At 40.5% G+C, this 25,673-nt stretch overlaps 1 protein-coding gene across 1 annotated transcript in view; it reads left to right on the top strand.

Moving 5' to 3' along the window:
* Positions 1-4,464: 4,464 nt before the first annotated feature.
* The window catches only part of LOC134224922 (uncharacterized), a 356,688-nt gene continuing 335,479 nt past the window's right edge, over positions 4,465-25,673 (top strand). The window contains exons 1-2 of the mRNA XM_062704579.1: positions 4,465-5,069; positions 18,670-19,567. The gene's annotated coding sequence lies outside the window, so the exon portion shown is untranslated. The remainder of the gene's footprint in view (positions 5,070-18,669; positions 19,568-25,673) is intronic.

Below are 25,673 nucleotides of genomic sequence, written 5' to 3'. Positions count from 1 at the left end.
CATGCAGATCAGTTGTCAAAATTCCTCTTGGTAATATTGAACAAAATTCCGTAACCTCTCTACTTTTTAAGTCGATACTGGCCTTTAGCAGCAAATTTACACGTCGTTGAATTTTCAAAATTATTTGCTGTGAAGGAAACTAAATCCAATTGCGAGAAAAGTTACTCAAGCCGAAAAGGGCGGTTCCGAATGCAGATTTAAATACAAATTATTTTGTTTGTAATTCAAAACTGAATATCTCCGGCTACGAACTCTTATGATCTTCTTAAAGTTAATCACGGACGGATTGCAATTTCTGGAGAAATCTTAAATAGGAGAGGAAACAAATAGCATAAACTAATTCTTTTCTAATGCAATTTATGCAATATGCAATTGCGGAAAAAATCATGGGACTTGCTCATATGGGATTTGTTATAACAATATAAAAAATAAATAATTATAAAAGAAAATAATGTTTTATATTTATAGTCATAAAGAATTATTTCAAATACAATCTGGAAATATGTATTAGGTTTTTTTTTGAAGATTTCTTGAGCAATTTTAATAAGTAACAACTTTTGGAGGTTCTTCAGAAATATTACATTGAGATTGTGTGTAATCAAAAACTTTCTAAGAAGCTTTTATGGGTTGTTCAACAAACTTCCTTAATCTATACCAAAGAACAACTGCAACTAACAGGCGCCCGCTTCTTATCTATCTTCGATCTACAGCGAAGCGTCGCACACTACCTGATATTCCAACAATTTTCCCATTCAATCCAAGTATTGCTGCAGTATTGTGATAGTGACATCAATGATCGCCAAATCCTACAAAACTCAAATATGTAATAAGAAATTTCCTGAAAATTAAGAAATTGTTTAAACTCGTTCTTGTAGGTGGATAATTTTCTTCCTCTGAGATGAATAAATAAACAAAGTGAAAATTGTTGCCTAGATACGAAAGCGTCGAACACAGCTCGGCGTCGGAAGCAGTTACTGTCAGAAAAATTATAGCAGCCGCCATTATGGCGAGCGTGGAAAGCTGGATATCCGCCAAAATGCTTCGAAAGAAAAAATGTCACGTAAGGCCACCGGAGGTGGTACCATACACACAAAAAAATGTTGCGGTCGAAACTACCATTCCGAGGGTTAATTTAAGAATGCGCACCGACGATTTTCAGCAGACAACAAACCCGTTTGATTTTACCATGCGCGCAGTAAAAATCAACTGTGGTCCTGGTGGAATGTTGTTGCATGAACTGAATCAGTGGTGAATTTGTCCGAATGCGTGGTTAATTTAACTGAAAATTTGTGGTTGTTTTAAAAACATGGCGTAGTCTACAAAATAGTAACCGTTACCATGGAATTTTTTTCTGTGTAGATATAATTGTTGGTGGTACGTAGAGGTCCTGATGAATGGTCTCCAAAATCAGAGGCGATTGCAGAGCTTCGCGATGTGATTGCGCTGTTTGTAGATGGACTTCCTTCATTGTGCGATGACGATGACGACGGTCGAGGTGAAGCTCTAAATGTGGACGCTGATAAGCACATTGAAAACATACTGGTGCCCGAAGTGAATACGAGCGATGCATTTGTGGTGGAATATTTGGAAGACGAGCATATCAGTGGAGAACAGGAAGCCGTATCTCACGAATCCCCTGAGAAGTCGCTCGTTATTCCATCTGGTGATGACCAAGGCGCAATCCCCGGACCGAGCCAAATTTTGAATGGACGAGAAAAGTGGGAAAACTACAGCCCTGCGATGTTGAGAAAGCCCACGAGCGAAGCATTAAAAACACGCAAGAAGCGTCAAGCCTCACGACAGGTGACGACGGTTGAGTCGGAACTTAAAAAGAAGTTGTTGGAGCGTGACCAGGAGATGATGGAAGAGCTCCAGAGAAAAAAGTAGAGCTTGAAACGCGCATATTGGATTCAAGACCAACAAAATGAAACTTCAAACACAGCAGCTGCGTTACCAGCATATGCGGGAAGAACATGCTGTGCGTATGAAGCTTCTGGGAGTCACAAATTATCAGAACCCAGGAAACCAGAATAATAGTTCTGGATCAGAGAATGACTAAAACTATTATATGTATATTATTCCACATGTTGAATATATAAATGAAGTTAAAGAGTTACAATAGATTATTATTCTGAAATTCACTGTATTTTACTGCATTTTTATGATTTGTTCACTTTACTTCTGAATAGCAAAAAAACTGATGAAATTTTCGAGCATCAGATGCTTCAGGGCATCATTTTTCTCCTTCAATGACTCTACAATCCCACTGGAACTTAAGCAGCTTCTCAACTTTATGTTCTAAAAGCAATTTTACAGCTATTAATTGAAACCGTTTCAATGCCGCCATTGCATAAGTAAAGTGAGAACCATGATTTGCGATTTCGATAATTCTCAGCATGATCACCTCCGGGTGATTGTATCTTGACATGTGTACAATCAATCGCACCAATAGTTCGAGGAAATTTAGCAATGCTGTAAAAATCGCGACTTGCAGCGAGTAATTGACTTTGGGTGCTTGGCATCTGAATGAAGCGCTGACGTTGTTCAGCTAATGCCAACGAAACACGCTGAATAATGCGGCAAACGGACGAAACACATACTCCAGCAAAATCGGCAATAGCTATCTGCATAGATCCCAGTGCATAAAACCGAAGTGTTATCAATAGTTGCACCATCGGGTGAATGTGCCGTGATCTATATGTTAGAAATTCAATCAGATTAAATTAAATATTATGAAATCTGTGGTCATATAACACGGAAACTCACCTTGTTTCATCAACTTCTAAGCTAGGACGAATTATTTCCAAGACCATTGCGACGATACTTTTTTGAAGGCGGAATCTCATAAAAAAATCCTGATCATCCCAGGAATCAATACTTATACGAGTGCGCATTTTATACTGACGACGTGCTAATTGTAAGCCAATAATATCCTCCTCATCTTCACTATCACTTTCGAAATATCTCCAACGAGGGCGATCCCAAATGTGCTGGCGTCGTGAGTTCATTTTTAAATTTGTACTTTTTGATACCTTCCAGAATTTTTAAAATATAATTGTCAAATTCTACAATCTTCTGCGCTTAGCGCTCTTAAGCGATGTCAAACCATCGTTTAAATTGAACCTCGCTTATCTTAAACGTGACGTTTGATAAGCCACATTTAGTAGTTGAGTGAGGGTGAAGAAATCGAAAAAATACTAAACCAAGTTTAAAAATTGTTTAAACCTAGTTTAATTTATAAGTGCAGGTGAAGAAATTGGCCCTAAATGGTGCTGGTTCAGGCGAGGGTTCAGGGCCAAAGCAGAGGTGAAGAAATCAAACCTTATGATCTATGAAACGACTTGCTTTTGTAAACAAAGATTCAAACGACGATTTGACGAAACTGATAGCTCTCGCACGCAAACCAACATCATCAACAGGTAGCGGAAACCTTCACCTACCTATTGGTGGTATTGGTTTGTGTGGGAGAGCTGTCAGATTCGTCGTTTGAATCTTTGTTTACAAAAGCAGATAAGTCGTTTTGAAAATTTTGTCTTGAAATATCTATACTGTAATATCTCATTGATTAAATCCTCTTTCAAATATTATCAATTCGATTTTAAAACCGAATTATAGCCGCTAACAAAGTTGGATTTTTCTCTCAATCCATACGTTAAACCTAACTTCGGAAGTGGTGCGCTGTTTTCATTTGGTGATATGTTATACAGCGCACTTTCCGAAATTAGGTTTAACGTATGGATTGTGAGAAAAATCCAATTTCGATAGCGGCTATAATTCGGTTTTCTACTGAATTATAATATCGGCACCAACATTTCAAAAGGGCGAAACTGCTTTTGTAAACAAGAGCTTCTCACGTCGCTGGTGGGCTTATTTGAGCCCACCCACGCAATCCAACACCACTGATGGAAGCAGTAGATCCTCTTCTTTCATTGCATGACGTTGGATTGCGTGGGTGGGCACAAATTAGCCCACCAGCGACCTGAGAAGCTCTTGTTTACAAAAGCAGTTTCGCCCTTTTGAAATGTTGGTGCTGAATACAGTATCCCCCCGCTTATCCGGACCTCGCTAGTCCGACGACTCGTTAGTCCGGATCTCACTAATTCGGAATTTTCCGGATTAAAAAGTATCAACACCCATTTAAACACATTATGCTGTCAGTTTTTAAATTTGTGCTGTTATTTTGTTTTCGTTCGTTTGTATGGATTTGACAGTCGGATTAACGAGAGAAACCCCGATAGTCCGGCCATACATTTGTCGGATCAGCGGGGTATACTGTATTGTTATTTAATTTTGGTTTCGTAAGAACAAAACCTGCCAAAGCCGTCATTTCCCTTAACATCATCTGAATCAGACGAATGAAATTTCCAACAGGGAATGTTTGACGTTTCGCCCATCAGTGCGCAGGAAAATGTCAAAATATTTTTGACAATGCGGAAAATTTGTTTTCCTTTTTGCTTGTTTTCCCTTTCTCTGTCTGGTCGTCGTCCGCTAGGAGTTTTCCCCAACAGCAACCAAATCGAAAGGCTAGCCACAGCGAGACGAGCTTTCGTTCGGGAACCGTGAAGTACGTTGGTTCATATTTTCATTTGCGCGATTGACGGAATCCATCATCCAGCAGAAGAAAGAAGCGACCTTTTCCTCGCGGAGTGTTGGAAATTTCGGGTCGACGGGTTCGTTGGAAAAAAATATTTTCGAAGTCTCTGCCGTGATCCAAGTTCAACCGTTTGTGCGGTCCGATCTGCAGTGTTGTGGAAGCGAATAATTTTCGTAGAAATCCGGTTCACTCCAGTGGCCGAAAGGCAAACATTTTCCGGAAGTGCTTGAACCGAGTTCGAAAATAAATTGATTTCCGTAACTTGTATCGGCTACGTGTTCGGCCAGTTTTTGAGATCCGGGAGTTCTTTTCAATTCGGGATAAAATAAATTGTTGGCTTTCGTGGTTTTGGTGCATTCGTCGGAAGGGTTGAAGTGAAAATTCGTCTGCAGTCGGGTGTCGATTACGCTTTAGTAGCAGTGGCAACCATCAATAGCAGAAAAAAAGCGAAAAACGGCAGAAGCACCAGCAAAAGGTAACTACCAACAGTCTGTGGAGGGCAATTTCCTTGTTTCTTTTCCCTATCGTCTTTCTCGGCTCGTTTGCTTGTTTGGTTTCTAGCGTAATGTGTGAATAGGTGCTATTGTACCAAGTGTTATAAAAACAAAAGTTAGAGCATTTCACATATTACGATTTATTGTTTTTAAAAAATCATAAAACTTATTCAAATTTTTTTCCCTTATTCAATTATCTAATACTTAATTATATATTTTATGAACGTCCACGAGTACTAAAAATAATGTCATGATATGAATATGTACAAGAGTAACTTGTGGTTCTAGGCTATGGTTTCCCAGTTAGCTTTGCGAGTAAAGTCGTGGGTTTGCCAATCGAGAGATGGCGAGTTCGATTCTCCATCTGTGATGTTTCGGATGGGATGTTTTCTGGAATTCCTTATTATAGTGTATTCATTGTGCTTTTGCCGCATGAAACACATACATATTCTATTCATGCGATACATTCATAGAAAAGCTTTCAATTAATAATATTGTGGAAATGCCAATAGAGCACAAAGTTGAAAAGCAGGCCAAGTGCCAGTTGAAATATAGAGCCATTGTATGTGAAAAAGAAGCTGTATACGCTTATGATAACAATGAACTGTTGTGGTAATATTAAAACTACATAAAAATATACCAATTTCATAAAACTTAACCCTTTATAAGGCAGACGAATCTAAACAATAAATTAACAAAAACAACAATAGGACACAATGTTGACATGGTATTAAACTCAAATGTATGTTTGTTATACATTAAACAGTTCAGAAACATTGAAAAATTGGTGGCAATATAGTTGCCACTGCCCGCGAAGCGGGACAACATTGGTGGCAATATAGTTGCCACTGCCCGGCAAACGGGAAAACAGGCAACAACAAAAATATAAAAGAATTTTTAAAAATTGGTTTTACGTAGAACCAGTCAAATCAAGGTACGTTACATTTTTGGTGAAGAGTCCTAGTCAGAAAGTGAAAAAAATTTTTTCGCGTTTTTTCCCCCCAGGGGCACCCTTGGGAAAAAACACAATTTCGTCAAAAATCCAAAAAACAAATATACAGAAAGGCAAAGCTTTTTTCACGCTAATCACGTAGTAATCTAACACAGGAGATTCAAAATAATTGATACCAACGGGAAAAAATATATCTTTGTCGTTTTTTTTTAACGAATTATAACTGAAAATCCTTCTTCCACTCGAAACTTACGATCTGTTCGTGAAAAAACTGTTACTAGGAAGCAAATAAAGTCACTACATGTGAAATAATAAGTAGAGCTCTTGTTAATAAATAGAAAAACATATTATTTGTTGGTGGCAATATAGTTGCCACTGCCTTATAAAGGGTTAAGATTTGCATTATCGCAAACACTTTTCAAACTCTTTATATGAGTAGTGTCTCATTAAGCAGGGTATCTTTGCCAAAAATGATAAACCAAATAACGGGAGAGAGATTGTACAAACATGAAACACTTGTAAAGTGTTGTCTATCCTTTAGGTCATTCAGATATTTCTTGATTACTTTTTTATATATCTTCATAAGAGAGGCTTGCAGCCCTCACCTCTTACTGGCTCACCTCTTCCTTGATCACAAAAAACACCAATCTAGAGAAATTTTTAAGAAATTTAAAAAAAGAATAATTATTTCTCCTAAAGAACCATTTGATACCAAATAAAATTCTAGAATTCCGGAAGTAAAATATGACGGAAGAGGGGAATAATGAGATTCAGAAAAAAATTGTGTTACTATCAGAAAAATTGTGATATAATGCGAAAAAATCTGAGTACGAAAAGAAACAGGATTTCCAAAATATTATGCTCAGAAATACAGCTAAATAATAATACAATGAAAAAATATCTGAGTATAGGGTAAATCCGGGTGAGATGCCACACCTTTTTAAAAATCGACATTTCTCCAAATACAAAACGTTATATTAAAACTCTTCTTATCGTTTTGATAGTTTAGGGATCCTACTATATTGTGTAGTGCCTTCTGGATATACTCTAAAACATTTGGAAGAAAATAGGGATTAAGACCAAAAATGATAAAGTGGGCCTATTATTCGTCCACAACTGACATATGCTGCACTTGTATGGTGGCCAAAAACAAAAGAGACTACTGCACAGAAGAAGCTGACAAAACTGGAAAGGTTAGTGTCCATTGCTATAACGGGAGCGATGCGTAGCATCCCTTCAAAATCGTTAGATGCAATTCTAAATCTGCTACCATTGTATGAATTCGTGCAGTTAGAAGCGGAAAAGAATATGCAAAAACTTGAACGATTGGAGTTATTCAAGTCAGGCGATTTAGTTGGCCACTTGAGTATCTCACAAAATTTTCAATATGGGCCAGTGTTGAAGATGAATGGAGACTGGATGAAACATGTGGAGAACTAGGACATTCCTTACAACATATATGAACTATGACGTATGGTTTGGGATGTCGGCGGTCCCACTGCTCGGAACGGTTCCATAAAATTCTACACAGATGGCTCAAAAATAGAAACAAAAACGGGAGCAGGAATCTTCGGCCTTAGGATAGCGATCTCAGTGGCAATGGGAAACTATCCAACGGTTTTCCAAGCGGATATTTGTGTTATAATGAAATGTGCTAATATCTGTGTAGAGAGGAAATATATGTATTTTTGTAGTTTCACAGACAGTCAAGCGGCACTCAAAGCATTGAGTAGCTTTAAATGTACGTCAAAACTTGTCTGGGACTGTTTTCTTTCATTGCAAAAGGTGTGCCAAGAGAACTCCGTAAATCTGTACTGGGTTCCACAACACTGTGGCATTGGAGGTTGGAGGTAATGAAAAGGCAGACGAGCTTGCAAAACCAGGTTCAAACAAACAGTTTATTAGGCCTGAACCTTTCTGCGGTATATCATACTGTACCAGTAAAATGGAATTGAACTCCTGGGATGCACAAAGGTTGATGACCAACTAATTGGTTGCCGAAAAGTGTGCTCAATCAAAGAGATTTATAATTTCCAATGTTAAAGTAACCGAAAAGCTCTTGGAGCTCACCAAGAGAGCTCTTTGCACCTTTACTGGCCTAATAACCGGACACTGCCCGAGCAGAAATCACTTGAAAAATATTGGCCAGATTCAGAATGATATTTGTCGTTTCTGTAACATGGAACGTGAAACCTCGGAACATCTGGTTTGCAGTTGTGAAGCATTGTACAAGGGTAGATCTAAATTTCTAAATAGGGGCTTTATGCAATCAGGAGATATTTGGACTGCAAATCCTGCGAAGGTAGTGGGGTTAATTAACTCAATTATACCGTACTGGGAAAATACGCGTCTTAGGTTGTTTACTTGAAATTGGTAATCCACCTTCAAGATGCTAATCCATAGTTAAAAGTATTCAGGGGTATACCACAAAAGTTCAACTCAATGGTCGCAGTGGTTCTATGTCCCAACAATAAAAATATTGTGTAGAAATCATTGGCAAAACAACTAAAATCGGAATGTACTATTTATATTTCAGGGTGTCCATCCAGTCGAAAAAACTCAAAGGTACAGCCCAATCGGGTTGTTCGCAAAGGTGACGTTGAACTACGTAACTGTATGTAATGTACAGGTTTTCGATTTTTCGAGTTTTCGATTCGAATCGTGTTAAAAAAAATCGTGTGAAAAACGACTTCAGTGAGGTATGAAGTGTATGAAGCGTTGACTCTTCCTCGATCGAATGGTCCAAGAGAATTGAAAATCCATTGAGAAACGGCCGAGATATTAAGGATTAAAGCCTATCATATTTTCGTGACGTTTTTCGATTTTTTGCAATCGTAAAGTGTACCCCAATATAGAAAAGACAGACGTAGTTCTACGTCAAAAAACGGGAAAATGCGGGAAGCACTTTCACAGTTATAAACTGCGAGGTTTCTAAGCCAGGCTACCATTTTTTCATTCATATATCATGAGGCTAACACGATGATACTTCCAATACGAAAATTGCCTAGACCAGAACGGGAATCCAATATATATTAAAGTGGGGCATCATGGATAGTTTTTGCAATCAATGCTTTTTCGAAACCATCCCTTCGGGGTCCCAAACAACTGTGAAAAATCTTAGCTAGATTGATGATAACAGCGTTCGCTTGCAAGCTGTCATTATTTGTTTACATTCAATCACTTTCAGTGTAGTCAGACATGCAATTGCATATTTAAATATTCAAGGGCCCCATACGCCTGTCACTGGCGAACAAAGCTCGTGTACACTGAATCGAAGCATAGAACCAGTGTTGGGGCGCAATCGTTAATGCGAACATTTTTATATTCGGTTAGTTACTGCAAATAAATTCTTTTTCGAGTCTCTTCAATCAAGCAGGTATCTCAAGCATACCACATCGTAATATTGCTGCATGATTGAGTGTTTAATTTTGATAAAATATCGAAAACAAAAGTGTGCATCAAAATTGCCTCGCCATAACAAAAAGGTGGTATAGACTGGCAACACTATAACCTGAGACCGGCGGAGTGAAAAACTGTCGAATTGGCAACGTATGAAAATGCATACAAATAATACTGGCAGCACTTGAACTTTTTGCTTGCTTCTTAAGGATGCAAAAAGTAAACAAGTCGAATTGGAACCGCTTTTGACGGTTCGATTGGAAACATGATGGCGTCTTCGCCGATCTCTTATTCTAGTATTTCTAGTATAGACCAATGCAAACTCTAACTTAACCTCACTTAGTTTGACAGCTCACAGAGCTTGTTTACAAGGTGTTAGAAGAAAAATCGATAAGGGTAAACTAAAATTCATATTTTGAGCTTAAAATTGCTGTGATCCTAATATTTCAGTGATATTCTTTGCATTCAGCATGAAATCAATCGCAAAGGACATCTACATGTGAATAAAATGACGAATTTTTTTTGAAAAAATGTGAATAAAATGACGAAAAAAGTCCTGGTAAAATAGCTCTGTGAACTGTCAACTTACGTCATCAAGCACTGGTATATACCTCTATAGAGAATTAACACTGTTGTTTACATTTTAGAACCAGCACGTGTCGGGGTAGGGATTCAGTGCTCCGCCTTCTCTCCCTGGAAATATTTGATACACGGTAAAAAATATACACGTCCATGCGAACTGTTCTGCATTTGAATATGCACTACTTTGGAATCAAATCAATATCAATAGCTGAGCTCATCGCATTCAAAGACCACCACTTTCATTTGACGTGCACAATGTTTTGAATATAAAACAACAAAATAAAAAAATAGAATTACCTCAGCTCAGATTTGAATAACATACCTTTGCTTGAAAGTCCTTCGTCTTACCATGACTCCATCTCACACTTCGAAATACCTCTTGAAATATGCAGAACAGATGAAAGAACTGTCATCTATTTTTAGAACAACACCAATATCGCTCCACTCTTAAATCAATAGCCTTGAACCTGTGAATTCAATAGCATAGCACTTTCAATTCTAGTGGAGACATTATTGGTGCTGATCGAAGTGCTAATCATTTCAACATCTAGTGAGTAGCACTTTGATCAACAGTGTTGATGTTATGGAATTGTCTGCATTCAACACACTTGTGAAAGGTGTGACACCACTTCAAAATCAAAGGAATATCATTTTCAATAATAGTGATTTTAAAGTTGATCATTCAATAGATGGAACAGTTAAATTGAGCGTGTTGATTTTTTACCGTGTATGTTACTTTCTTCGAGTAGGAATGGGCGTTTTAAAAAAATATCGGTACAGCTGGATCGATGTTTTGATTGTCAAAATATCGACATCAAAAAATATCGGAGCTAAAACATCGATATTCCGATATATATCGATACGCATAGCATACACTGCCAAAAATATCTATATAAGATATATGTGTCGCCGTTATAATTTTTTGCAATAGCTCCACCCTAATATAATCGATATAGAACCACACATAAATTAAATAATTGCTAATTCGAGACCACACATACAGTTTATTTGGATATATATTTTATAAGTAGTTCGCGTGGAGAATGGTTATGTGTGCGCTGATAAACATCATAAGCTAAATCTATGGATTTTTGCCAATAAATATGTGTGGATTTTTAGTAGTGTAGCATAACATAGCATATGTGTTTGTACAAATCGTGGGTGGCTATACAATGCTCAGTTGAGCAATCTACTGTATATTGTCGCAAATTGGTACTTGGGATTAGCAAATTGGTACATATGTTAAAATCTATCAAAAGTGATCACTTACCTTTATTAACCGCTTACTACAAGATAACCATTCTCCGGGATGTTCCGGAATATGTCACAACCGAAAAATCTTACAATTAAGATCTTGTTCACTTAATTAAATAGCAAATACTACACTTTGCTTTACTCTATGTTCATAAACACTAGGAGGACATTCAATAAGTCATTTAATTCAAGCCTTGGTCAAATAGAAGGTATGTGTCGCAAGAATGATGATCATTAGAATCAAATGAAATTGATGAGAATGGGAAATTTAACAAAGTATGTGTCATTTCACATACATTTAAGGAGCCAATTTTCTTGCGTAATAACATAATGAGTTATGTCTGTTACTAACAGTTTGAATATGTTTTTAAATGCAAATTGTTCCTAAAATGCTTTCAGGATGTTTTCTTGTGGATGGACGTCACATAAGAGGACCCTCTCCCTTCCCCCTATCACAAAATGTCACAAAAATCGGACCTCTCCTTAAACCTTGGACGCAATTTTTGAAGTGCTTTTTGGTCCGAAAGTTGCTCTTAACTTCTTCGTGACTTTATATTCGCTCTGAAAATTGGCCAGCCTTGGGGTGTAACTTGGAGTGTTAAAAACTTAGTTTTGAAAAAAATGAGTGCAAAGTTTTTCGACATTTTTTCGTTTCATACAAATTGTATGAAAGTTCAAAAAACAAATTTTCCGAGAATTTTCACATTTATTATGAACAACGTACAAACCATGTCAACATATTGCCGCAAAGCTTTAAAACCGAAGCATTTTTCGCTGTAGTCAACTGAAATTTGACCAAAATGTCACACCCCTTTGCTTCTAATCCCCTCAATTTATACATCCAAAAATGCATGAATTTTGGATACTCAAATATGAAAAGAAAAATCGTGAATTTTGGTATTCCGAACAATCTGCTGGTTTAGACTTGTTGGAGTCTTTTAATATTTTTTTTACGTGCTTCTCAGGTCTCTGACAAGAATCTGTGCTGTGGTTAATTCTAAAGTGACATAATTTCGATGCAAATATGTGCGGTAAAACGCGCGGCTATATTTACTGTATTTTTTTATTCATGTTCCTATAGATGTAAACCTCTTATGCTTCTTAGATTATGGAAACAGCAGCAAATATTAATGCAAAAACAAGATTACCCCAAATATTTGCGTAATTTATTATCGAGTTTGAAAAAATTCGAAAGGATTGGCTTCAAATAAATGTTGAGTGGCACAAAATTAATACTTGAAAATTATTTTTTCGATTTAAATACAAAAATTTAAAAGATTCTTACGAAAAAAATATGAATTTTTTTATTTAAGTTTACAAGATTTTATAGATTTTGAATTGAGTACTCAATTGACTCAACTATCTCAATTCGATACTTACTTGGTATCGGTATCAAAGTATCGATTCCAAAAGTACTTGGTATCGAAAGTATCGGGTATTTGTTTTTTTTTTTGTTGGGGCGTAGAACCACTGCGTCCATTGAGTTGAACTTTTGTGGTATACCCTTGATTGCTCTTAACTATGTTTTCGCATCTTGTAGGTTGATCACCATTTGTCAAGTAAACAACCTAAGACGCGTCTTTTCCCAGTCCGGTATAATTGAGTTAATAAAACCCACTACCTTTCCAGGATTTGCAGTCCAAATATCTCCTGGTTGCATAAAGCCACTATTTAAAAATTTAGATCTACCCTTGTACAATGCATCGCAACTGCAAAGCAGATGTTCCGAGGTTTCACGTTCCATGTTACAGAAACGACAGATATCATTCTGAATCTGGCCAATATTTTTCAAGTGATATCTGCTCGGGCAGTGTCCGGTTATTAGCCCAGTGAAGGTGCAAAGAGCTCTCTTGCTGAGCTCCAAGAGCTTTTCGGTTACTTTTACTTTGGGAATTATAAATCTCTTTGATTGAGCACACTTTTCGGCAACCAACCAGTTAAAGGGTCTTATTTCCCGGCAAAAAAAAAATCCCGGGATTCGGGATTTTAGTTTTTTTATCCCGGGATTAACATAAAAATAAATGAAAATCCATATTTTTTTTCAATGATAATAATTCAGTTCAATTTATTCATTTGAAAAGTTCACAACAAAACAATAATTCATTTAATAATTCAGTGCATAATTACTCGATTTAAATAGTAACGATGGTTTATTTTCCATCGACACGCTTGAAATATGATTTGAGAAAGCACAACTCGTTGATGCTTGAATCCTGTAGAGATGATCTTTTCTTGGTGCAGATATTTGCCGAATCAGAAAAAACTCTCTCGCTATCCGTGGATGTCGGTTTGATGGACTTCAACGCTTTGTACATATTGTTCAGTCCCAGTTAGCTCAAAAAGTGCAAGTTCTTTTTGTATCACTTTTTGGATACTGAATGGTTCACGTTGGGTATTGCTCGTTTCAGCATGTTGCTGAATCATATCTTCGAGCTCCTTCTCAAGAGATGCGTCATTTATATTCAGCTCAGCTGTTGCATAGTCGGGAGTAGAATGAACCGTTGACATACTGTAGAGGCGATCACATTCTTCCTTCACAAATTTCATCAATTGACTCCGGGGAATGGTTGGGAGCTCCGTTGAAACAGTCGATGTCGATGATCCGCTATTCTGAAGCCATCATCATGAGCGAAACAAGCTTAGGATTTCGCCGTTCTTCGATTCGTTTCAGAATAGCCTCATGGAGTTGTGTTGCAAAAGGGTTAGCTTGGCTTTTTAGTTTAGTGAGCAAAAAGTTCAAGCATTCGGATTCGTTTGAGAACACTCCCAAATTGTTTGGTTTTGTACAAATCTACAATAAGAATTTAAATTGATTAATGTCGAAAAAAGCCAGATACATATATGTTCTTGCCATTGTCCATTGCATCAGTTTCGGCATCGTTGGTTTCGTTAGGAGATTCTCCTTCTTCATCGTCAGAGTTCGAATCTTCTGAATCTGAGATTAACGCATCATCCGTTTCACAGGCAGAGTCCGAGCGATAAAGGACATCCTGAACAGCAAGATGCAGCCCATGGTTATAGCAAAGTTGATGGAAATATGGTACCATCCTTCCGAACTTCACCATAACCGATGCACCGTCTGATGTGACCGCTGCGATGGAGCTAGCATCAAGACCAAAACCGTTGATCATTTGTTCCACAGCTTCCACTATTTTTTCCGCAGGGAACGCTCCGCGAATCCGAACCAGCCCTAGGTTGAAGAAAGAACCATCGGCAAAATGAAGATTCACGTTCAAATATCGCTTGTTTGCGACACTTGTCCATTCATCTGTCGACATACTGACAAGTTATTCGGGCGAATTTTTTCCGTCAATTCTTGCATTGTTTGCTTTTTGGCGTAGTCGTAGAATTCGTGGACAAGGTGCATTACCGTGGTTTTGGTTCTGGGTAGTTTCAATCCTCGCTCAGCCACAGCTTGCCGAATGAACTGACTGTTGGTAATGGCAGAAATTGAAATACCGTCAGCTGCTGCCAACCGGGCAACAGTTTCACAGAGCTGATTTTGAAGGTTATGCTTATTTTTCAGGTGTCGCCATAATCCGCTAGTCGAACTACCCTTGCACGAAATAATTTTCGGACATTTGAGACACTGCGTTTGTTCTCCAGGAAGCTTCTTGAACTCTTTCCAAACATCGGCCATAGCTACTGAAATAGTATTTACTTAAAATCAGATATCTATATACAAAGATAGTTCAAGTGCAAAACCTGCTTTTGATGGGTACTGACGGAAATTTTAAATTTAACTTCCTTGATGTTGTTCGCGGTTCACAATCAGATCAGCGACGGCTTCTGAAGCAACGGAAACAACAAATAGATGCTAGCGGTATACGGCGGATCACTACGATAGATTCTCTGGATCCCGACGTTTTCACACTTTAGAGAAAAGACCGGATGCGTGCTCCGTAAGGAACTGTTATTATTTCACTTCTGATTAAACTGTCAAAATCCAAACACTACCAGTCGAGCACGAGCTCGCCAGTCGCCACCAATACCAACGAACACGATTATGTAAGAACCGATGCACACTAGCGTCTTGATGCAGTGCCACGTTCCTGCGGGGTTTGCGTGACGTTGCGCTTTTGATGCGTTACCGTTATGATAGTATATTCATAAACCCATTTGAATACAGGTTTACTGTATAAAAAAAGAGGAATCTAATAGTTTTTTGAGCGTAGCAATATTGAATTTATATGATGGATGAAAAATTGAGGCTGTTTTTGGCTTGTATGGCGAGTTAAATTGATAAAAGTCGTATAATATAATTTCGGGATATCCCGGGATGTGGATGAAAAAATCCCGAGATTCGGGATTTTCCAGATCCCGGGATATCCCGGGATTTTTGTCCCGGGATTTCCCGCACAAGACCTTCTACAACCAGTTGGTCATCAACCTTTGTGCTTCCCTGGATTTCAATTCCATTTTTATAGTACAGTATGATATACCGCAGAAAGGTTCTGGGCCAATAAACTGTGTGTTTGAACCTCGTTTTGCAAGCTCGTCTGCCTTTTCATTACCTTCAATGCCACAGAGTCCTGGAACCCAGTACACGTTACTCGTATTTACTTGTATCGATTCATCCCTACCCACCACTGTCGCGACCCTCTAGCCTGTGTAAATCTTATGGAAGGTAGTCGTGACATCTCAACTTTGGAAAGCTATGGTATAAAAAGTATAGGATTTTTTAAGCATCGTGAGCATTTTATGGTTTCTGAAGTTGTTGTGGTCACGATTCATTACTATTCATTACTATGTTAGTTATATTTGAAATCTATTCTCTTTAATCGATTTCCGCATTGCATTTCTGATCTGAATTATAAGGCTGTGCCTTTTTTTACAAATTAAGCTCAAAATAATAGTTATTGCTAAAAAGGAAGTCGTCGAATAGTCCTCCTGACCTGTAAGGTCAAACGTATGTTAGACGGACATCTCATTGCGTCTGTGGATTCATTAAAAACAAGAACTTTTTTTTTTAAATTACCGAAATTTAAGTTTTGATCGTTTTCTAAGCTAAGTATTATTTGTAAATCATGTCGATGTTTTATGATTTGATTAGGTGGATGGATTATATTGCTCTAACATCATTTCATTACTTATACATAAGTGAATCACACCATAAATTGAAAGATCTTCATCCTGGACCTGAACCAGTTGCTAGAAATTAATAAGGAAATTTCTCGAGGAACTCGAAGAGCAATGTATTCTCAAAAGTTTCTAATGGAACTTATTGATGAAAATCATCAAAAGTTTCAAATTTTGATAAATAATTTCAGATGATTTTTTCATGGAAACCGATTAATCTGAGAGGAATTAGAAGGATTCAGGAGAAGACTGTGGGTAAAATTTAAAACCTTTAACGAATTTTGATCAATTTTGTTAAAAAAATCTGGAGTTCTGAAAGAATGTTTGGTAATTTAGAAAATTTTCGTTAATTTTAGTTTAATTTTAACGCTGTAGGTAAGGTCGATTAAGGCAAGTGTTTATGAGCAGTGAAAACAAAAGTTTGGGCCTAAAAGGGTTAAAGATTCTAGAGTTATTTTTAGAAGGTTATTTGAGGTTAATCCTGTGTTGAGGAATTGAGAGGAAAATTTAAGCCCAAGTCACTTAAAAAAGAAATTATGTTTCTGCTTTTTCTGTTCTATCAAAAATTATTTAGGAGTTTTTTTAATTGTTTGACTGTCTTTATTAAAGAGATTTGCAGCCCTAGGCTGGCTCATCTTTGAAGATTCTCTGTTCTAAAACTATAGAATCCACAAAAAAAAATAGATTCTAAATCCTTCGATTCTGCATGTGACAAATCTGGGATTTATTCATATTGAATGGGTCTAAGAGATTCCTAGTTCTGCCTAATTTCTAATTTTTTGCTAATTTCTTGCTTAGTTCCGCTATTATGATATTTTAATATAATTTCCTCCAACCGGGAAAAAACCGGAATCTGAAAAACGATTTTGAATGGACACCCTGCAATTCGCGACTACGAAGGTAAATGCTTCACGCACAGTCTGACAGTTCCTTATGGGATTTTACTGTTGAGGAACAAGAATGGGTGATTGGCGGCCATGTTTCACGCACAGTCTGACAGATAGCAATGAGATTTTGCCATAAGAGTGAGTAGAGGCATTACCTTCGTATTCGCGAATAGTTTTGATGTGTACTGAACAAAGCTATCAAGCTCGAACTAAAATCGATCTAGTGTGCGGTGGTACAATAAACTAAAAGATTGATAGCTAGATCTAAGAAAAAACAACCCGAGTTAGAGCGGAAAGGTTTGTCTTTAGGTATTAGGTAATATATTTCAAATACCTCTGGTAGATAGAATATTTGCACTACTGGTTGAATTGGATCAAGCAGGAATAATCACAGTGGTTTTAAGCTAAAACACACTACACATAGGTAGGTACCTAACTTAATTTATACTACGTACAAGGAATCAATCGTGGTTATAGAAGTTTGCAACGATTTTTGTTATTGGGCATTTATTGCAGAGTCTGCGATTTTTTTAAATTTTCACAAACCACTGAGGAGATCAATTTACACGACAGTTGAATCTCTCCGCTTTATGTTATTCTTTCAGCGGGTTTTCCTTCTTGTCCAAAAAGATAAAATGGCTACAAATCAGTTGGTTTTGTCTCAGTGTCTGAAATTTAACGTGGACAGGCTTTATGCAGTTATGCTAGATTTTCATACCGTTTCCACCTCTTATCATTATTGTCTCGTTTTATTTGGCTATTATTCGTGCTCACTGCCATGCCGTTCTACGCATAATTGTCCCATGTGTTGTATAATAATATTTTTGGAAAGTTATTAGCGCACTTATGTACACGTTTTTCAATATCCATTATCATTTCATGTTTTCAGTGGGACAAATTGACTCGAGTTTGAGTTTTTTTCATCAAAGGTAACATGGGACAATTATGCGTAAAACGGTAGTGCTAAACTATGACAAAAATAAGAATCCAGCTCATATGCTTTTCAATTATTGGTTTTTTATAGGATGAAAATGGGAGCTATGAGATGAAAAACCGGAACTGCAATCCTATTCACTGCTCTGCAGTTCATATATGCGACCCGGGAGCTCCTACAACTCGTACGGCATGTTTTAGTAAAGTGAATATGTAGCAAGAGTGCGAGAGTCTGTAATAATTTATCAGCGTTTTCTCTTCACGATGCGATGGCGGTGAACATTAGTCAATCTCAATTCCCAATACACAATGACTACCTGATGTTCAGCGCTTTGCGCTCCTGGATTCAACAGACTCCAGTTGACTCAATAGTTTTTTTTTCATCCGCTCTCTGCTTCATTGCAATTACACAACATTTTTTGTTCGATCGTTCGTGCCAACTCAAGTTGTGTATGTGCCACACAGTTTTAACTACATAATACTTCTCGTTTACAGATTGCCGATAACCGACAGTGAACTCATCCGACGCCAGTAAACCGATCGTAGAACTTTGTCGCAGAACGCCGATATCTAAATAAACAGTAGCTATCATAAACCATTTCAGTCGTGAAGTTTGCGAAACAAATGAACGGAGATTGATGGTAGAAGCCCATCTGAAATAGATGAAAAGGAAGTAGAGATTAGCAAGACCACCATCAACAAGAGTGAAGAAGTAGATGAAGATAAGAGTGGATCAGAGTTGCTAAAAGTAACAAAAGTAATAATAGTGAAATTATAAGCAGAGAAGTAAAGAAGCAATCAGAATAGTTTGTGCTGTTGTTATTGTCTCGCCAATAAGAAAATAAGTTCGTTTCTATCTCCAATCAAAAACAGCAACAAAGTAAGAAAAAGCAGAAAAGCTTCAAGAAGTGTTCCGTATAGTTGCGAGGGTCGCGAGTGGTGATTCCCGTTCGTGTTTCGTACGTGTACATAAAATTTCATCGATTCATAGATATAGGCATAAAATTGTATCCCGATCCAGCCGACCGACCGAGAAGAAGATTGATCTCTCTCGCCTTCAATCAGCCGATCGATTCGCTGTTGCGGCTTATTGCCACTTGCGCTCACCCATCGGCAGTTTGTGGTGCGTACGGAAACGGGTGCGTGTCGTTCGCCGCGAGTGGTGTGCGTGTTGATTCGATTCGTTGATCCGCGCTGTTTTTCGGAGCTAGTGCTGTGAAGTGATTTGTATTAGAGCTTACCGGCAAACTGACGCAGATTCCACGCAAACCACGGTGTGAAGCATCCAGAAAGAAAGTCAAGTCGTCGAATCTTCGGCACTGACTGCTGGGTTCGGCAGGCTAACTTTGACGGAACTTGATAGCAGCGGAAGAAGGGCTGATTTTTGTAAGAGGTGAGTACATTTTTATATAATAGGAAAATGATCAATTTGGGCAGCACCTCTATTCCCATCATTCCATCCCATCATTAGTTTACACTGGGGTCGCTTTTTAAGCGGATGGATTTCATCAATTTCTCGGTTCACTTAGATTTTCACAACTAATTTTTCTTCGATTTTTTTGTGGATTTTTCCATGGTGTTGCTAACTCAATGTTTCACCAAATCTAAAGTCCATAAATAAGCAAAATAGACCGCGTAGAAAGCGACTTCAGTGTAGTATATGTTTAGTATCTCTAACTTTATGTTTCAAATGATGTACAAAAAATGAAGCCACTTCTATCAATGAATATTGTTAAATAGAAACTTTTGATTTTTTGTCCTATTCTATTTGTCATAGTATTACATATTTCAAGCTCTATCTGGAATAAGGGCGACTGTCGCAAGAGAGAATTCTCTTCGCCGATATCCCCTCTTTTAAATTAAAGTGACAAGCAGATGATTTCGTTGCGGTTTTTCGCCTCAGAACGAAAGAAAACAATAAAAACTTGCATTCTGAGGTGATAAACCGCGATGAAATTCTCTGCTTGTCACTTTTATTTAAAAGAGGGGAAGTCGACGAAGAGAATCCTCTCTTGCGACATTCGCCCTTTTACCAGATAGAGCTTGATTTTATTTAATCCCACCACCATTGTAACTTCTCGTCCATAAGTTTTGAGCGGTTAATACTGTCGTATGCCGCCTTGAAATCGATAAGCAGATGGTGCGTTGGTATTCACGGCATTGTTAAAGGATTTGCCGTACAGTAAAGATCTGGCCCTGCCTCTACCGACCGTCAACGAAGGCGGCTTGGTAACTTTCCATGAATTCGTTTTCTATTGGTAATAGATGGCAGAAAATGATCTGGGATATCACTTCGTAGGCGGCATTTAGGATGGTAATCGCTCGAAAGTTCTCACACTCTAACTTGTCGCCTTTCTTGTAGATGGGGCATATGGCCCCTTCCTTCAACTCCGCCGGTAGCTGGCTATCAGCCTGTGCAGACAATTGGTTAGCTTATCCGAGCCCATCTTAATGAGTTCCGACACCGTCTTTACCAGCTGCTTTATTGTTATTGAGCAGTTGGATGGCATCCTTAACTTCTCTCTAGGTGAAGGCTGGTTGATTTCCATCGTCCACGGAACTGCTTCGACCTTCACTGTCTGTACTCTGAGCGCCGTTTAGGTGTCTCTCTAAGTGCTGCTGCCACCTTTCGATCACCACACGTTCGTCCGTCAAGTTGCTCTCATCCTTATCCCTGCATATCTCAGTTCGCTGCAAGAAGCCTTTGCGGAATGCGTTGAGCTTGATGACGGCACAGCTGTTCTATCTCCTTGCACTCCGCTTCTTCCGGGCGGCGTTTCTACTCCTGAAAGAGGCGGGTCTGCTGTCTCCGCTTCCGTCTATACCGTTCGTCGTTCTGCCGGGTCCTTTGCTGCAGTGCGACCGCCCTTTGCCTTCAGAATCTGTCTGCACTCTTCATTGAATCAATCTCCACTGCGCCGATAATTGCTGTTGATTATTCGTTGCGTGAGTTTTTTAACCCTTTATTTCCCATGGCTGTAGAGCAATATTTTACACAACTTTATGGTTTCATTGGATAGCTTATATAATCAACTTTGTGTAAACATAGTGGAACTATTGAAAACAATCAAGTAACTATTGATTCGCAATCAAAAACTTTTTTCGTTTTCCACTAATTTCAGCTATGCAAAATAACTTTTGTTCTAGCATTTTTCTCAAAAGTGATTCCTTCTAATCGAAATCTTTGAAAAAGTCGTGGGAAGGAAAGGGTTAATGCTGGATTGCAGGGCCTGACACCAAACCTCCTAATTTTCCGTAGGATCATGGTGCACAGTTTTGCTTAGAGTCCCTCGCTGGCACTCGGACGATGATCAGCCTCGGACGATGATCAACATGAAGAACAGACGCTCTTGTGAGCCACTCCTAATATGGAGAACAGACGCTCGGTAAGATTTGCTCCTCCCCTTCCCTGTCGGCGTACGACCAAAGTTCCCACCGGGGTTAGTTACCCGATCTTCCACTAAGGTTGCTCGTACCCCGGCCAGCACCACGGGGAGGTTGGGAAGCCTCCTTTCAAGAGGCTTGGAAGCCTCCTTTCAAGAGGCTCGGAAGCCTCCTTTCAAGAGGCTCGGAAGCCTCCTTTCAAGAGGCTCGGAAGCCTCCTTTCAAGAGGCTCGGAAGCCACCTTTCAAGAGGCCTCAGAAGCCTCCTTTCAAGAGGCTCAGGCCTCCTTTCAAGAGGCTCAAGCCTCCTTTCAAGAGGCTCAGGCCTCCTTTCAAGAGGCTCAGAGCCTCCTTTCAAGAGGCCTGGAAGCCTCCTTTCAAGAGCTCAGAAGCCTCCTTTCAAGAGGCCCCAAGCCTCCTTTCAAGAGGCCTCAGCCTCCTTCAAGAGGCCTGGAAGCCTCCTTCAAGAGGCTCAGGCCTCCTTCAAGAGGCCTGGAAGCCTCCTTTCAAGAGGCCTGGAAGCCTCCTTTCAAGAGGCTCAGCCCCTCCTTTCAAGAGGCTCAGGCCTCCTTTCAAGAGGCCTCAGAAGCCTCCTTTCAAGAGGCTCAGAGCCTCCTTTCAAGAGGCCTGGAAGCCTCCTTTCAAGAGGCCTGGAAGCCTCCTTCAAGAGGCTCAGGCCTCCCTTTCAAGAGGCCTCAGAGCCTCCTTTCAAGAGGCTCAGAAGCCTCCTTTCAAGAGGCCCGGAAGCCTCCTTCAAGAGGCTCAAGCCTCCTTCAAGAGGCTCAGGAAGCCTCCTTCAAGAGGCTCAGAGCCTCCTTCAAGAGGCTCAGCCTCTTTCAAGAGGCTCAAGCCTCCTTCAAGAGGCTCAGGAAGCCTCCTTTCAAGAGGCCCAGCCTCCTTCAAGAGGCCTCAGAGCCTCCTTCAAGAGGCTCAGGAAGCCTCCTTTCAAGAGGCTCAGGCCTCCTTTCAAGAGGCTCAGGCCTCCTTTCAAGAGGCTCAGAAGCCTCCTTTCAAGAGGCTCAGAGCCTCCTTTCAAGAGGCCTCAGAGCCTCCTTTCAAGAGGCTCCAGCCTCCTTTCAAGAGGCCCGGAAGCCTCCTTTCAAGAGGCTCAGGAAGCCTCCTTTCAAGAGGCTCAAGCCTCCTTTCAAGAGGCCTGGAAGCCTCCTTCAAGAGGCTCAGAAGCCTCCTTCAAGAGGCTCAGGCCTCCTTTCAAGAGGCCCAGAGCCTCCTTCAAGAGGCCTGGAAGCCTCCTTCAAGAGGCTCAGCCTCCTTTTCAAGAGGCTCAGAGCCTCCTTTCAAGAGGCTCAGGCCTCCTTTCAAGAGGCCTGGAAGCCTCCTTTCAAGAGGCTCAAGCCTCCTTTCAAGAGGCCTCAAGCCTCCTTTCAAGAGGCTCCAGGCCTCCTTTCAAGAGGCTCAAGCCTCCTTTCAAGAGGCCTGGAAGCCTCCTTTCAAGAGGCTCAGAGCCTCCTTTCAAGAGGCCTCAAGCCTCCTTTCAAGAGGCTCAGAAGCCTCCTTTCAAGAGGCTCAGAAGCCTCCTTTCAAGAGGCTCAGAGCCTCCTTTCAAGAGGCCTCAGGCCTCCTTTCAAGAGGCTCAGAAGCCTCCTTTCAAGAGGCTCAGAAGCCTCCTTTCAAGAGGCCTCAGAGCCTCCTTTCAAGAGGCTCAGGAAGCCTCCTTTCAAGAGGCCTGGAAGCCTCCTTTCAAGAGGCTCAGAAGCCTCCTTTCAAGAGGCTCGGAAGCCTCCTTCAAGAGGCTCAGAAGCCTCCTTTCAAGAGGCTCAGAGCCTCCTTTCAAGAGGCTCAGAGCCTCCTTTCAAGAGGCCTGGAAGCCTCCTTTCAAGAGGCTCAAGCCTCCTTTCAAGAGGCTCAGAAGCCTCCCTTTCAAGAGGCTCAGAAGCCTCCCTTTCAAGAGGCTCAGGCCTCCTTTCAAGAGGCTCAAGCCTCCTTTCAAGAGGCCTGGAAGCCTCCTTTCAAGAGGCTCAGAGCCCTCCTTTCAAGAGGCCTCGGAAGCCTCCTTTCAAGAGGCCTCAAAGCCTCCTTCAAGAGGCCCAAGCCTCCTTTCAAGAGGCCCAGCCTCCTTTCAAGAGGCCTGGAAGCCTCCTTCAAGAGGCCTCAAGCCTCCTTCAAGAGGCTCAGGCCTCCTTTCAAGAGGCCCAGAAGCCTCCTTTCAAGAGGCCTGGAAGCCTCCTTTCAAGAGGCCTGGAAGCCTCCTTTCAAGAGGCTCAAGCCTCCTTTCAAGAGGCTCAGAGCCTCCTTCCAAAGCTCAAGAGGCTCAGCCTCCTTCAAGAGGCCTGGAAGCCTCCTTTCAAGAGGCTCGGAAGCCTCCTTTCAAGAGGCTCAGGCCTCCTTTCAAGAGGCTCAGAAGCCTCCTTTCAAGAGGCTCAGAAGCCTCCTTTCAAGAGGCTCAGAGCCTCCTTTCAAGAGGCCTGGAAGCCTCCTTTCAAGAGGCCTGGAAGCCTCCTTTCAAGAGGCTCAGAAGCCTCCTTTCAAGAGGCCTGGAAGCCTCCTTTCAAGAGGCCTCAGCCTCCTTTCAAGAGGCCTGGAAGCCTCCTTCAAGAGGCCTGGAAGCCTCCTTTCAAGAGGCTCAGCCTCCTTTCAAGAGGCTCAGGAAGCCTCCTTTCAAGAGGCTCAGCCTCCTTCAAGAGGCCTGGAAGCCTCCTTTCAAGAGGCTCAGGAAGCCTCCTTTCAAGAGGCTCAAGCCTCCTTCAAGAGGCTCAGGAAGCCTCCTTTCAAGAGGCCTCAAGCCTCCTTTCAAGAGGCCTGGAAGCCTCCTTTCAAGAGGCTCAGAGCCTCCTTTCAAGAGGCTCGGAAGCCTCCTTTCAAGAGGCTCAGAAGCCTCCTTTCAAGAGGCTCAAGCCTCCTTTCAAGAGGCTCAAGCCTCCTTTCAAGAGGCTCCAGAAGCCTCCTTTCAAGAGGCTCTGAAGCCTCCTTTCAAGAGGCTCGGAAGCCTCCTTTCAAGAGGCTCGGAAGCCTCCTTTCAAGAGGCTCGGAAGCCTCCTTTCAAGAGGCTCGGAAGCCAAAATATTTTCTTTTTCAGTGATAAATTTTATGTGAACATTTGTACAGATTTAGAAAAGTTGTGTCAAATGAAAATTGAAATCAGAAAGAAAGGAAGAAATAAAATAGGAAGTTTACACGACATTCCAATGCTTGATTTTGTTATCGTAAAGTGACAAGTAAAACTATGTAAACCGTTGCATAACTGTTGGTCCAACTTTTCATTCTGTCGGAGTTCTTTTTGCCGTTGGGGTCATAAACTTCATCTAGCTCAACTTGTTTCACCCTCTGTCCAATTGAAACGAATTGCATTTGTACCGATACATACCGATTCAAAACACACAAAAGAGATAAAATGCATATTTCCATCCTCACTCGTTTAACTTTTCGGCCGGTTGAATACCGTGTGTTTGCAATGTGCATTATACAGTGGATGCCATCACCTCCGCTGCCGCGCTGCCACCGGGACCAGCGCGCTGCGTTTTGCTTACAACGTCGTCACGTTGCCGCTGCTGCTACCATGCATATGATTAATGCCAGGCCCGGCTCGGTAACGCTGCGCATTTATCGTGTGAAATCATGTAGAAACAATTATCTCTACTTTAATTCAAATGTTTCTTTCCTGTTCCTACACGGACAACACTGTTGCTGCCAACGCCGCCGCCGCCGCCATCCGCCGACGACATCGACGATGCATTGGCGAACGCTGCACCAGGCACCGCCCGGCCGGCCCGGGTGGGGTTCGCTCCCCGTCAAGTTCCATCCTCCTTCTTTTTTCGGTCGACCTTCCTGGCCTCGCGTGGTTTCGTTTGCGTTCCGTTGGTTCTGTTGTCTAACAATGAAACAACGCTCCTTCGCCGAGCTCCGGCCAGTCAGTGACGACGAGACACAGTGGCCAAGATACGGATGAAAGTTATTTTGCGTGAAACAAGTTTTGATGAGTCGTGAATGACGATTTATTATTTGCTTATATTCAGTGTATTTTAAGGCTAGTGTTCGAATCAGTAGAGTTTGTCTTCTATGAATTCACTTTTATTGTGATCGTGACATCAATTTTCCATTCTTAGAATAGAGCTTATGTTCAATTTCATTTCGGAAGTACCCACTATGCGACGTAGTTCG

This window comes from Armigeres subalbatus, chromosome 3 (assembly GCF_024139115.2).
Source record: "Armigeres subalbatus isolate Guangzhou_Male chromosome 3, GZ_Asu_2, whole genome shotgun sequence".
NCBI classification, from domain to species: domain Eukaryota; kingdom Metazoa; phylum Arthropoda; class Insecta; order Diptera; family Culicidae; genus Armigeres; species Armigeres subalbatus.
Note: the sequence above shows the minus strand (reverse complement) of the source record. Positions and strands in the feature narration are given on the sequence as shown.